The following is a 14,347-nucleotide window of genomic DNA, read 5'->3' as shown; positions in this document are numbered from 1 at the left end:
AACGCTGAGCAGAAGCTTCTAAATGGCCGGAGAGACGCGATGAGGGCACGCTTGGTCACGAAGCCAAAAGGGCCAGTCGATGGGGCTGGATTAGCAGAGACTTGCACCTTGCTGCAGAATTGGCAAATAAAATGGTGCTTGGAACTAACGCAGGACGGATTTATAAAACGTTGGGGCATTCAGTCAGGAAAAGGCAGCCTTCCCCCAGCCTGACAGGGACCCCGACAGGGACCCCGACAGGCACCCAGACAGAGCCCCAGGGAGCGTGGTGATGCCTCTGCTGCGAGGCAGTGGAAAGACTGAAAATGGAGGTTCCAGTGTTGGCCCCTGTGACTCTTCACTGTGGTCCTATGGCCAGGTTTTCACACCTCTCTGGGCCTCAGCTTCCTCACCTGTAGAAGGAGGAGATGTCTCCTACCGCGAAGCATCCTGGAGGACGAACTAAAACGCATAAAGGCTGTGGCGTGATCAGCCTTCACGCTCTTCCTGCTCTGTGTTTCGCCCACGGCATCCCTTCCATGGCCCACCACCCTCCAGGTCCACTCCCTGTGGTTCTGTCACCCAGGGAGGGCCCTGGGAGCGCACAGGGTGGCAGCAGAGGGAGGCTGGAGCATTGCTTCTCCCCTGCATCAAGGGGGTGTCCCCGTCCTTCCAGAACTGTGTCTCCCACCAGGCAGCCCCTCCGCCAGGCTGCGCTCTCACTGGGATCCAGGAGCAGTTTCCTCCGCGTCCGACTGCAGCCCCAGGGAGTGGTGACGTGTCCCTTCGGCTGGTCCCCTTGCCTTGCCCTCGTTCTGTGACTGCTGCCATCGTCGCCCTCTGTCCAGTGCCACCTCTGGAGTGTGCTATCCGTCTCCAGCCGGGCCTCTCAATATATTGTGCTCAGTCATGTCAGTTTTTTCTTTTTTTTCTTCTAAGCGCGACGCTGCCGCCAACAGCCCACATGTGTTCTGAGTCAAGTCCCTTCTGGCAGTCGCGCCTTCCTTGAGTGCCCATGGAGGGGACACCGCTTGCTCTCCCGTCCGCCTGATAAAAAAAGTGAGAGGTAAACAGCCTGGCTTCTTGCCAGCCCCTCACTCAGTCTTTTCTTCAAAGGAGCTGATGGTGACTTTGAGATGAGGACCGAGGGGTGCAACCTCACCCCTCCTTTTGGGAGGAAAAAGGCCCAAGTTGTGTGGCTAAATTGAAGTGTGTGCGGGAAGCCTCAGCCAGTCACAGATTTGGCCGATCCGCTGCTCCAATAAAGCTGACATTGCAATCTACGGTTACATGATCCTTGTGCCTACCTCTTGCTGCTCCCAAACTCAAGAGGGCTGTGGTCCTTGGCTCCGCCAGTCCCCAACACCTCTCTGAGACTGGTCTCCTCCTCCACAAGTGGCAATGGGCAGCTCCAGAAAAAAGACTGCAGTTAAGGAGTCCTGCATTGAGCACTAGTGGCCAGGCCCTATTACCCCTGTCGAGACCCATTATTGGCTGGGCACTGCCCCAGAAATGCCTGACCTTGGCTCGAAAGCTGAGATGGAGCTGGATGGGACCCACAGCTGAAGGCTGTCAGCTAACAGCCCTCCTTGCGGCTGAACTGCAAATTTTTTCTTGAAGAGACTTGAGTGGCACATCTCCGTGACAGCCATAGTTACTGAGCCATCTGCTGAATGACAGCTGAAGAAGACACGTAGGTCGCAGGACTTTGAGGGGACCCGGGCTACCAGCCACGATCACAGTCTTAGACTATCAAAGCTGGCATGGCCGCTAGAGATTCAGTCATTCACTTAGAAATGTCTAGTGGAAGCCGCTGAATGCCAGGCACTGTTCTAGGCTCTGGGAAAACAGTAGTGAGCAAAACAAAGTCGGCCCGGATCTGCTAGGATGGGGTTGGACTTTGGGGCTGAGACGGTCATGAGTCGTGGGTGACATGTAAATGCACGGGAATGGCTCTGTCCGGTAAGACTTTATTTACAAAGACAGGCCAGATTTGGCCCATAGGCTATAGGTTTCTGACCCCTGATCTGGGACATCTGCCCATTTGCAGATGAAAAGACTGAGGCTCAGAGAGGAACCGGAAGAAGATCCCATGGCAGGCAGCGAGGGAGCCAGGGCAGGGAGTCAGAGGGCTTGGCTCTCATCCCAGCACCGTCTCTGGTACCTGTGCTTCTTCGCAGTGTGCCGCTGGTGGTCAGGTCAAGCAAGAATGAGGGCGATGCCTTCGGGAGAGGGGAGGAAGCAGGGGGTTGGGAGCGGGGTGCCGCTCTGTGCCGAGCTCTGCCCGCGTGTTCTCTCACGTTGTCCTGCCGTCTCCCCTGAGGAACAGGCATCATTACTCCCGGCTGGAGTGGGTCTCGCATGCCCACTCCCTGAGCTATGGGGCGGGAACACCGGGCCCCGTCAACTGAGGGGCCAGGCAGCACTTCACCTGCCTCGGCCCTTCGTGGCCGTGTTGACAGACTTGTCAGATCTCGATCTGCTGCCTGTGGTTGTTCGACCTGAATGCCCTTTCCTCAGTTTCCTCATCTGTAGATTGGGTAGACCAATGGTACCCTGCCCGTAGGGCGGTGGGGATCGACTGGGTTAGCACTTGCGGGGAGCCCAAGGAGACATAAGAAACATCCTATAATCCAGCTGGAGGAGAGACCAGAACCAGGGCCAGGCCCAGAAGGCAAGTTACCCAGAGTCTGGGCACCTTTACATACAGGAGGAAGTCACCACGTAACGGGGGTTAGAGGCGTCACCAACATCCTCCTTGACTGGCAGAGAAGTCGGCATCCGGGACCCTGCCCCCAGGCTCCTCTGCAGGGGGGACTGGAGGGTGAGGGTCCCCTCCCTGTCCCGTCAAAGGGTCAGGCCACGCTGCATACTGGCTTTGATTGTGTGTGTGCTGGGAATTGCGAGAACTGACTGGGCCAGTCATCAGGCTCAGTGCTACACGGTGTCCGGTGCGACCACAGCAGGACACGCAACAGTGGACCTGGCCTTGTACAGCACACTCATCTGGGTCAAATGCAGTCTGAACTAGAGCCCTGGACGGAATAGGACTCACCCGCCCCCGCACCCACGGGAGTCACGCAGGCATGTGCCATAGACGCAAAGCGCCTGAACTATTGTTTATTTAACAATTTTAAATTAAACTTAAACTAAATAAAAATAAAATTTTAAATCCACGTTACTAATACTTTTTCTTAACTGGATCCTCTTTTTACTTGAATACATCTCTTTAAAGAAGACACTATCTATATATGACGAAACTATATAAAAGCAGAAAATCGTACCCCTTGCTATAAACAGAAAGTAATATTAAAAATAAACAAAATGAAAAGCAAGGTGCTTTATTCCAGCGGTATGCTTTTGTCCTTCGTCTGCGGGAGGATGTGACTGCGAGTGAAATAGGCCTTCTCTCAGTTGGAAAACAGGCACGAACAGGTGTTAGGGGGCGTTAAAGACATCAGCACTGGTTGAGTGTCCTCCCCGACACAGTCGGCAAGACTGAAGAAGAATTGGGGACCCTGCTCTTCACGGTGGTGTCCAGGGCTTCCTCCGCTGCCGGCATGTGCCTGCTGTTTGGTGATTCTGCTTTAGACAGACAGAGGTAGCTGCTTACGGAAGGCGCTTCTTTTGCAAAAGAGTTTTTTACACGAGACCATGGACACCATCTGTGACGTCGCCTGGCTCCTGCCCCAGGGTGGTCACAAACACTGGGCAAGTCACAGTCTCTCTGAGCCTTAGTTTCCTCACCCGGACTCACCTGAGGTCACTCAGCTCTGACCTGGGCATTCCAGTGGGGACCTCTGTAGCTTAGAGGCAGGACCACAGGTTTTGGCTCTGAAGACATCAGGGTTTGACCACTGCTCTGTTTGTCATTAACTAGGTGGCCTTGGTTACGTCGCCCACCCTCTTTGAGTCTCATTTCTTCAAATGAAAATACTAGTGCCTACGTCAGAAGGTTTGTGTAGAATTGAATGGGATAAATCACTCTGGCGCACGGCGACCGCTAAGTCCTTGTTGAATGAACACACGCAGGAACACACCCGCCGGCCACCGCTCCAGCTCCCTGGGCCTCAGCAGCCTGTGCCATGGGTGGTGACCCTGTTACACAGATGGAGAAACTGAGACCGAAGAGTCAGGCCAAGGGCAGGAGCCAGGACCTTGGCCTCCAGCTTCCTGCCATGATGCCACTGCTTCCAAAACTCCAGTTCACTGCACTTGGGTTTAGAATTTTCCTTTCAGAGACTCTGGGAAAGGCTTAGTCTTTCCACTGACTTGGGAACCATAATTACCATATTAACTGGAGAAAACACTTGGTTTTTACTGGGACACATAAAGAGCAGAGGCAGGCCTCAGCAGTGAGGGCCTGGGGACAAACAAAATGCCCCTGTCACTCAGAGAGTAACCACGCTTTCTTTGGTCCAGGCACCTAAGTCGAGGAGCGACTGTTAATCCTGAACGTCTGAAATCAGAATCAGGCTCACAGGGCATCAGGCACTTGTGTGGGGGGGAGTGTCAAGAGCCTTCCACAGGAGCTTGGCTCAGCCTGAAAGGAGCAGTCTAGCTAGCTCCCCACTACCCACGCCTCCGAGGTCAGAAGTATGTGGGACCCATTACTGTGGGGGTGGGGTGGGGTAGAGGAGGGAGGGAGGCAGCTCTTCCTGGTCCTCAGTGGGGGGTTTAGGAAATGTGGATTTGGATGGCTCTGTGATTAGCCTAATTACGTTGTTTATATCTGGCCAGGTGTGAAGACAGAAGGCAGGTGTTCCAACCCCCACCCCCACCCAGCCCAGTTTAAATTGGCTTTGTTGTTAACTGTGAAACTAGCCCTATTTGGGCATCTCATTTAGCTGCCTAATAGAAAAAGTCGAGTGTCTGCAGTGAAAAGGAAGAAAGATTATGCTGGAAATTTCATTAGGGAACGTGCTTTCCAGATCCATGCATCATCCATCCATCCATCCATCCATCTATCCATCCATCTATCTGTCCATCCACCTATTATCCATCCACTACCTATCCACCCATCCCCCATCCTTCCCAAGGCAGGCTGGAGGGGGAGCTTTCATCCTCGAATCCTGGAAATCCTCGCAACTACTCCAGTCTCTGCCCCTGACCTGCTGTGTGATGCTGGGCAGCCAAAGCAGCCTTTCTGAGCCTCTGTCAGCTCCCCCTGCAAAGCAGAGCTGATAATACCTTCATCAGGAGAATGTTAAGTGGCGTTCCTCTGACAAGGCTCATTAAGTGCCCAGGATGGTGCTTGTTACATAGCTGGCACTCAGTAAATGTTGGTTTCTGGCATCATCTCTCTGGTCGAGGACCTGCCGTTTGCTTGTTTTTTTCCTTCATTCCTTCATCGCTGCCATCCACTGTTGCTCAACGTGGCGTGAGGCCGTTTCTGGGGACACGGCCGTGCACAAGAACAGCGGGGCTTCTGCCTTCATGGAGTTTACAGTCTGGTTGTTGAACAAAACTGTGCATGATAGAGATTACAGACGGGCCTTCCTTATCCGACCTTTACGTGTGTTTTGCTTGGCCAGTAATGGGCTTTAAAAAAAAAAATAGACTTTAGTTTTTAGAGCAGTTTTAGGTTCACAGCAAAACGGAGCAAGAAGTACAGCGATTTCCCACGTACCCTCTGCCCACAGCCTCCCCCATGATCGACACCTCTTTCTCCAGACCAGTACGTTTATTACCATCGAGGAACTGGCACTCAGATGTCATCGTCACCCGAGTCCATACTGTGCACTGGGGTTCACCGTTGGTGCTGCGCATCCTACTGGCTTTGACGCACGCATAATGCCATGCATCCATCACGACAGTGTCGCACAGGATAGTTTCACTGTCCCCAAAACCCTCTGTGCTCCGCCTAGTCATCCTGCTCTCTCCCCAGCTGGCAACTGCTGGTATTTTGTATCGTCTCTTTTCCAGAATGTCATACAGGTGGAATCCTGCAGTATGTAGCCTTTTCATTGGCTGCTTTCACACAGCGATAGGCATTTCAGGTTCTTCCAGGTCCTTTCAGGGCTTGAGAGCTCATTTCTTTGTAACGCTGAATAGCATTCCGTTGTCTGGACCTACCTCAGTTTACCCATCCACCAACTGAAGGTTGTCTTGGTTGCATCCATGTTTTGGCAATTACGAACAAAGCCGCATAAACCAGCCCCTCAAGGCCCAGGTTTTATGTGGACAGAAGTTTTTCAGCGTGTTGACTTTTTTCCTAAATTAGTGCCAATATTAAAAACAAACACTCAAACAGGACTTGTAGCTTCTCTTGAAAGTGGAAAGATCCAGTATCTCATTCCCGCAGGGCAGTGAGGACGGCGCTGCGGTGCCCTCGGGGCTGGACCTCTCCACGGCCCTGCAGGCCCCGCCCAGCTCTCTCTGCTCCTCGTCTGCCTGATGGCTTATGTCTCGAGGCATGTGAGTTTGCGATCTCCGGGGGAATGATGTGTGCCTTATCTCACCACTGCCTTATTCACTTACAACTAAACCCTTACGTACCGCTTATTTGGGCTCTAAGAGCTTTACGAAATTTAACTCTTTCAATCTTCACGGAAATTCTATGAGGCCAGAACTACTATGATCCTTATTATACATGTGAGGGAACTGAGGCATAGAGCAGTTAAATAAATTGTCTAAGATCACACAGCTAGGAGCAACATGGACAGGATTTGAACCCAAGCTGTCTGGCTCTTAAGCACTAAGCTATGCATATTCTAGGAGTGGTGGGCAGGGAGTCGAGGGTGAGCAAGGGTGGATAACAATCGAGGAAAAGCCACAGGGCAACGGAGCCAGTAATCGGGAGGCCAGAAACAGCCAGGGAGCTCAGAAGAGAAGGAAATGTCACGGGTCTCCTGGCTCTCCAAAGTGCCTGGCGTGTTGTAGATGATCAGCTAGTGCTAGTAAAGTCAGGGAGGGCTTCCTGGAGGCAGTGTCCACTGGCTGGGCCTTGAGGGGCTGGTTGGAAGAGACTAGGAACTGCTTCATGGCCAGGGGACACGTTCCCTTAGACTCTCATAAGACTTGACAACAGTTCACTTTTTGGACCCTTGGTGGCGTGCTCCTATCTTACAGGCTGAAATATGGAATATGAGTGCCCCGCACTTGCTCATCGTTAGGAGAAGCCATGATGCTCCGTCCTCCCGTCGTAGATGTGGAGGGCAGTTAACCCAAGGTGGGTACTGGGCAGTGGGCTGGCAGGGTCGTGAGAAGGTTGTGGCAAAGTCTAGAGCATCAGAGAGCAGAAGCTGGCACGGACATCGGGGAGAAACGCTTACTGATTGTGACCTGTCTCGGGCAGGGATGCCTGGGAACCTCTGCCCTCGGACTAGAGTCTGTACTGGACGACAGCCAGCTCCACGGAGACACCCACAGCCTTAGCAGGCTGTAGAGCAGGGGCCTCCCTCTGTCCAAGAAGAAACCGAGGCCCAGGGAAGGAAGGGGTCACTGGATTGCAGATTTTGGATTCAAGTTCCCCAGAAACATGATTCATGCCAAAGGCATCCACTTCACTGAATCAAGGCCACCACCATCTTAACTCACCGTGACATCTCATTGACCATTCACACTGAATCTTGGCTCATCAAGAAAAGCAGGCAGGCAGAGCATTTGTGATCTGTGCAGGTGGTCCCCCCGCCCCCGCCTCACACACACACACACACACACACACACACACACACACACACACACACCCCACCCTCCTGTACTCTCTCCAGCCCAGGTTGCTGCAGCCCTGTGCCCTTTCAAAGCCCACCGCGAGGGCAGGCGGCTTCACTTCCAGAAGTGGGGCCAGCAGAAACGGGCCTTTGGGCTGCTGTGATGTGGAAAGCAGCAGGCTCGTCCTGGTTGTGTCGCCTTCCCAGTTTTCCCTCTCCGTCTTTGAAACCAGGCTTTTAAGCGCCCGCCCTCAGCCTGCCAATCGCCTCGCTGCAAAGCTATTTAGAGACTTCCTGTTCCACATGCTAATTAACAGTCTATGAATGTTAACTTTCACCCAGGCCGTGTAGCTGCCACGATCCTTCGGGAAGGCCTGCATCTGCCACGCCGAGTCCTTGCTGTGCTTTTCTGCCTTCCTTCTAACCTGGACGCACATGGGGACCTAGCAGGGTTATCGCAGAAACTGCTGCCTTAGGCCAAAAGAACCGCATTGGATCCTTTATCGTGACCCGCCTTGCCATTTCTGGCGAGTTCACCAAACACAGCTGCCCGACAGAGAGGTCCATGCTGGATCCCCTCCTCCACCCCCCACGCCCATCCACGAGATGCTCTCAGTCTTGGAACGAACAAATAAACCACGGTAATTCTGAGGAATAATTTGTATATTTATTTTTCACAATAACCTCTATGCGGCCAGGACCCTTTTACAGACAAGAAAGCCAAGGTCTAATGAGATCTAGTAACTTGCCTAAGGACAGACACGTAGCTAGTAGCAGGCAGAGCTGGGATTTGAACCCAGGCCATCTACGTCCTTTTCTCTGTTGAGTTTGGTCTTGTTGATTTATAGCAGGTCTTTAAATAGCAAAGAAATTGTCTCTTTATCTGTGATACGAGTTGCAAATGCTTCTACCTGTTCGTTGCTGGCCTTTTGACTTTAATCTTTCCTTGTGCAGTCTTTAAATTTTACTGACGAGAATTTAATCATCTTTTCTGTCGTGGCATTTGAGCTTTGTATTATTCTTAGAGAAAGGACTCCCCCCTTTCTGGAATTAGATGTAGAAATGCTGTGCTTTCTTCTCACATTTTGAGAGTTCGCTTTGTTGTGTTTACTTTTTTTTTTTTTTTGCATGTAAATATTTGTTCCACTTAGAACTGTTCCTACGCCTCGCGTGAGGTGTGGTCGTCTCTCACGGTATCAGCTGTGACATCATCTCCTGAGTTAAAGGATGGCACCCTCTCAGAGTATAGGGATGCCTGTGAACATTTAGCAAGTGGTGGCCCCAGGCATTCGTATGGAGGACGTTACTCGAGCTTGAAATCATGACTTGGATGAGGACTTCCCTATTCCCAGACCCTTTGCTACTCCTTAGCAACTGAAATTTAGGGCCCCTTGAGCTGGAGGCCGGGCACCCTCTTGTGTCAAGCCTGAGACTGACGCTGGGGATCAGGGGATGAATAAGTCAGTCCCGCCTTCAAGGATTGTGCAGACCAGTGGACAGACAGACAGACAGACCCAGTGAGGTGAGCCATTGATTGAAGGCCAGCTCAGGGCCATGCTGGCCTGCCTTGAGGAGCTGTGCCAGGAGCGATTGAGAAACTTCTAGCCATTCGAGATGTGCCCACTCAGCTGTCTAGCGGAGAGGGACGAGGACGGCAGGGGCCAGTGAGAAGCGGGTGTGCAAAATCCAAACAACGAGACCGGGAGGGACCTGGGCTCTGACTCAAACGGAGACACAGCTCTCTAGCTAACTGAGGCTCCACCCGTGCTTCAGTGAGAAGGGACCGGAGGCCCGAACCGGAATTATGATGGGTAGGATTTCCATTATGTTCTGCGCAGCGCACGTGTATGTACAGTTGCCCTTGCCAGCGCCACCCGGATGTCTTCTCGAGAGGCAAGCAGGACATTTCCTTCCAGTCTGAACAACCGGGGTGTGCCCTGGCTCGAGAAAAGCCAGCACTGCGGTTGGGTGTGACACCGGTCTCCTCGGTTCTTAGCTGTGGGGTGCCAGGCAAGTCACTTTGCCTCCCCAGCTATCTTCTCTTCCGGAGCACGGAGAGGACAATATGGACTTTCGTCGCGTTCTCGTGGGACCGGAAGTGGTAGGCGTCGAATGCCCGGCAGTGGCTGGGTGCCCGAGAGTTAATAATAGCGATGGCGATGACGCCGATAGTAATTATTATCCTGTTCTCACCGCTGTGCACCTGGCGGGAGCGCGTGTCAGCCATCGGTCCACCGTCCCAGTACGAGACGGGATCTGGCACAAGGTGGAGGCAGGCAGCACACGGTGGCCCCCCCTTCTGAAACGTGGTCCCCTCCAGCCCGGGCGGGCGTCTTGCCTCTCCTGCTCACTGGCTTCCCTCCTCCGTTTTCCATCGTTTTGTCTCTCGGACTTCCTGTAGGTGAAGGATGGGTAGACTCACCTGTGCAGCCCCCAGAGCACCGAGACTGGGCCAAGGGCTCCCAGTCAGGTGGGCGTTTCAACTGGTTGGAGGTGAGCGACCTCGCATTTGCTGTGTGGCCCTGGGCAGTTACACCTCTCGAGTCCCCAGTCCGTGGGATAAACTGTAGGACCAGACGCCTCAGAACGTCCCCTGAACGGACGATGCCATCGCTTGCTTTGTAAAGACGCCCCCACACACTGCTGACATCCATGTGGCTTTTGTCTTAAAGCTTTTTGTAGTGTCTTTTTTTCAACCCAAGGCATAAATGTGTCTAGAAGAGCAACTTGAAAAGTTTCTTCTTATATATTGCCAGAGACTCCAGGTATCCTGAAGAACGTTTCACAGTAGGAGAGGTGGGGTGGGCGAAGATGGGACACCTCCAGGGGACTGGCTGGCTGCCTGGCTGTCTGGCCCCCTGGGGAGGCAGCAAGATGCAGAAGAGCCTGGCAAAGACCACAGACCCGAGAGGGCTGGGTGACCTCAGGCTCGCCGACAGACTTCTCTGAACTGGGCTGCAAAGGCGAGGGGCTGGGTTCCAGTCCTGCCTGGCTGGGAAGTTCTGCATCTGTCTGTGGGTGGAAGGGTGGAGGGCCCCTGTGAAAGCGCAGGGAGCGACAGTGAGAATGATCAGCCTTTTCTCCGCTTTGTGTCTGAGGGCGACCTCCGGAGGCTCATTGTCTCATTCCATTCTTCCTGGCTGACAAATGAGATCAGGGCAGTTTGGGGAACTTAAGAAGCTTAAGATACTTGAGGATGCAGAGGTAGCGTGGAGGGGATCCTTGAAAAGCTTCTGCTCTGCTGCCAGTGCTTTCTCTTACCTAGTCTTTCCCAGAATTTGGTCAGAGGCCTGGGTTCCAGCGGCCCCGTCCTGTCCTGCAGCGTCCAGCCTGGCCTGCCTGGTCCGGTCGTGGCCGCTGCTCTGGCGCCGCCTAGTGGTGGGCGTGGAGAGCGCGGGCGCCCTGTTACTTCTGAGGGCGGAGGCGCCTTGTTCATCTCGCCCTAGATCCGCTGGGGTCGGGGGGAGGGTCGCATGCCCTCTCAGCTCTGTCTGCTTCATATTTATACAGGCTAGCAAACAAAACGCCTTTCATCTTCCTCAAACGTTTCGTTTCTCTATTGCGTGCCAAGTGTGCTTTTTCCTGGTCGGTTTGGTATTTATATTTAATGCTGTTTTGTTCCTGACATTTATACTACAGGGAGGGCACAGAGCCCAGGGGCCAGTGTGTGCGCGTGGCCTCCCCGCCACGCTCTCTGGGCCTCGGTTTCCTCATCTCTCAAATAGGAAAATTAATTCAGAGGTTTGACGCAGCCTTTAAGCACCATGACTATGGGGAGCTTAGTGACGTGGGGAATGCCCGTGTTGAAACGTTTAGGTGAGTTTATGGACTACGAAGCCAAGATTTCATCTAACATGATGAAAATTATATTAGTTTTCATTAAAATTTATTGTTTATATGATATATTATGTAAATACAATACGAGTACACAGCATACAACATAATATTTGTGGGCAGCAAGAACGGTGGTGATGGTGGCACTTTCTGAGCTTGCTGTCACCGTTTTGGGAATTTGGAATGAAAGGCTCTTGACTCTGAACTTGTTCCCACAGCAAGGAGGCTGCCAGGACAGGTAGTGAGGGCCCAGTCATGGGACATTTGCTCATCAGACGTCATGTGGCTCGGAGGTTCCCAGCCCTGGCTGCACATGAGAAGAATCTGGGAAGGGTTTCTATAAATTCAGAGGCCCAGGCCCCACCTCGGATGAGCTAAATCAGAACGTGAGGGCTGGACCCAGGTCCCCGCAGTTTTATTTTTTTATTGTTTGTTTGTTTGTTTATTTTTTAAGGCGAGGCAACCCTCACAGATTGCAAGGACTTTGTCAGCTTATTTTTTTATTTTTTATGCCTACAGCACCTGGTCTTCCTAGGTGGTCTCCCATCCAAGTACTAACCAGGCCCGACCCTGCTTAGCTTCTGAGATCAGACAGGATCGGGCTTTTTCAGGGTGGCATGGCTGTAGACTCCCCACAGTTTTAAAGCGATGCATAGAACCCCGACTTGGAGTAGGTCTGAGTCTGGGGCTGGGCGGTCACATAATGGAAAGGGGGTCGGGACAGGTACGTGCTGGTCATTCGTTGGACATCGGAGCACAGTGCTGGCCCCTGTCCGGGTCCACCTGCCACTCTGGGCCATCTCCTAGAGCCAGTCCCTTGTTATCCCCCAGCCAGTCTGCTAGGGTGGTGAGTTTCCTTTCTCTCCCTGAGCCCCCCTCTGCCCGCCCTTCACCTTCTGTCTCTCCTTTGAACCAGACGCCGACCCACCTCGGGGTGTGCGGGACTTGCTGGGTGGGAGCACTCCGAGGTGTCCTGCTGAGCTTGGACCTGCAGTGGCCAGAACACCAGGAGGGAGGAGAGGCGTCCTACGGGAGTCTTGGCTGCATCTGACTGGGAGGGTGGCAGCGCTGGGGTTCTTCCTGTGAGCTCTATTTGTGTGTGCGCGCATGCGTGTGTGTGTGTGTGTGTGTGTGTCCGTGCACATGTGGAGAGCACTGGTGTGACCACGCATCAGTACGCACTTATCATTGGGGTGTGCAGCTGTGTGAACGTGTGTGCACGTGACTGCTAGGTCATCCAGAAGGTAAGATTAAGCACATACATGTCCAAGGCTCCGGCAAAGCCAAGGCGCTGAAACAAATGAACAAAATGGGTGAATGAATATGTAGACAAACAAATCAATGCATGCATGGAAAATCAATAATTTAGTATTGCAGACAAAAAAGTTCAGAAAGGAGTTACTTTATTTTTAGCACACACATATGTTTTGTGACATTTGACATTTTGAAAAAATAACCTTTTCTTTCAAATTCTGTATGGTGAGCAGGGAGTATCCATGAGCTTCTCCATGCTTAGGGCCTCTTACAGGTGATACGTGATCCTGGCCCACACACGTGCTAGTGTGAGCCTGCCTGAGAATGCGCTGGAAGTATGTGACACATACAATCCATGCATGTCCTTGCATGGCGTGTGCACATGTATGCACAGAGGAGCTGCAGGCAGATGCGGGGGTTCTTATGAATTGCTGTACATACCTGGACGTGCACAAGGGCGCTGATGGGTTTTTGTGGGTGTATGTGCTTGTGGGTACATGTTTTCCTGCTTACGGAGAGGTGTCTGTAGCTCAGCCACTATCTCTTAACTACAAGTGTAAAAGGCAAGCACTAAATTCTTTAGAACGTAGGAACAGATTCTGAAGCTAAGTGTGTGTTTGAATGTCTCGTGGCTCAGGCTTGCGTGCATCTTCCTCCGTCTGCGGCCTCGCTCATGCACTAGTCCTAACACAGAGCGATGAGCACATATGTAATCGTGACCATGAAGACAACTGTGGTGAGTGGGAATCGGCTATTCCATCCAACCAGAGGCTGGCATTTCAGACTATTGGGATTGGGAAGATTTGAGACTTTTGATTTTCCAGTCAAGGATGAAAACTACTAAGTGAAAACGAGGCAAGAGAGTATTCCAGCAGGTAACTAAGGCCTCCAGGGAGTTGAGGGTCCGATAAACAGGGGTGACCACAGCAGTCCAGGGTGCCCACATTCGCCCTTCCTCTGGCCATGCAGTGATGGTGACTTTTAGTGGCCCCTGGTGATGGGTTTTGCCTCCTGTGAACAGATTTGGGAAAGAACAGAACCCAGAAAAATACAGACTATTAGGTGTGAGATCCTCTGTTAGATGTGAGATCTTTGGAGCCATCCCAACCACCTGGCCAAGAAAGGCATGTGACCTGTCTGTGAAGTCACCTCGCTGCGGGCAGCGCATCTAGAACCAGGTGACTTCTCCTGACCTGGCCATGCTCGGCCCACACACTCCTCCACCCCTCCTGGCATCCTGGCTGTCCTGGCCCCACCTTAGTCCCCAGCCAGAGTGTGAGCACTAGGCAGGAACAGGTGCCAGCATGATTTCAAGGTGTCTGGACCCTGGATATGTCTGTTGTTTGTGTCCAGCCATCGACTCAGAAGGTCCCCATGAAAATGAAACTTCCTTTATGTCAGCAAACATTTTATGTAAAGGGCCAGATAATAACATTTTTAGACTTTTCAGCCAGATGGACTCTGTTGCGGTTACTTAACTGCCCCTTAGTGAATGCAGCCTCGGACAATACATGAACGAATGGGCATGGCTGCACTCCAGTGAAGCTTTATTTACAAAAACAAGGGTTGGGCTGGATTCGGCCCCTGGACCTCGCTTGTCCGCCCCTGCTCTGTGCAGCAGACCTCTG

General features: G+C 52.5%; 1 protein-coding gene and 1 non-coding gene across 2 annotated transcripts in view; one reads left to right on the top strand and one right to left on the bottom strand.

Annotated features, from left to right (window-relative positions):
- The window catches only part of GSC (goosecoid homeobox), a 72,930-nt gene that overhangs the window by 48,156 nt on the left and 10,427 nt on the right, over positions 1-14,347 (top strand). The gene's annotated exons all lie outside the window — the stretch shown is intronic.
- On the bottom strand, positions 11,976-12,094 carry LOC120619906 (5S ribosomal RNA). Its single transcript, XR_005657677.1, has one exon. It is a non-coding gene; the product is annotated as a 5S ribosomal RNA (ribosomal RNA).

Source organism: Pteropus medius, unplaced genomic scaffold, assembly GCF_902729225.1.
Source record: "Pteropus medius unplaced genomic scaffold, Ma_sr-lr_union100, whole genome shotgun sequence".
In the NCBI taxonomy this organism is placed as follows: Eukaryota; Metazoa; Chordata; class Mammalia; order Chiroptera; family Pteropodidae; genus Pteropus; species Pteropus medius.
This window is presented reverse-complemented; position numbering and strand designations above follow the sequence as displayed.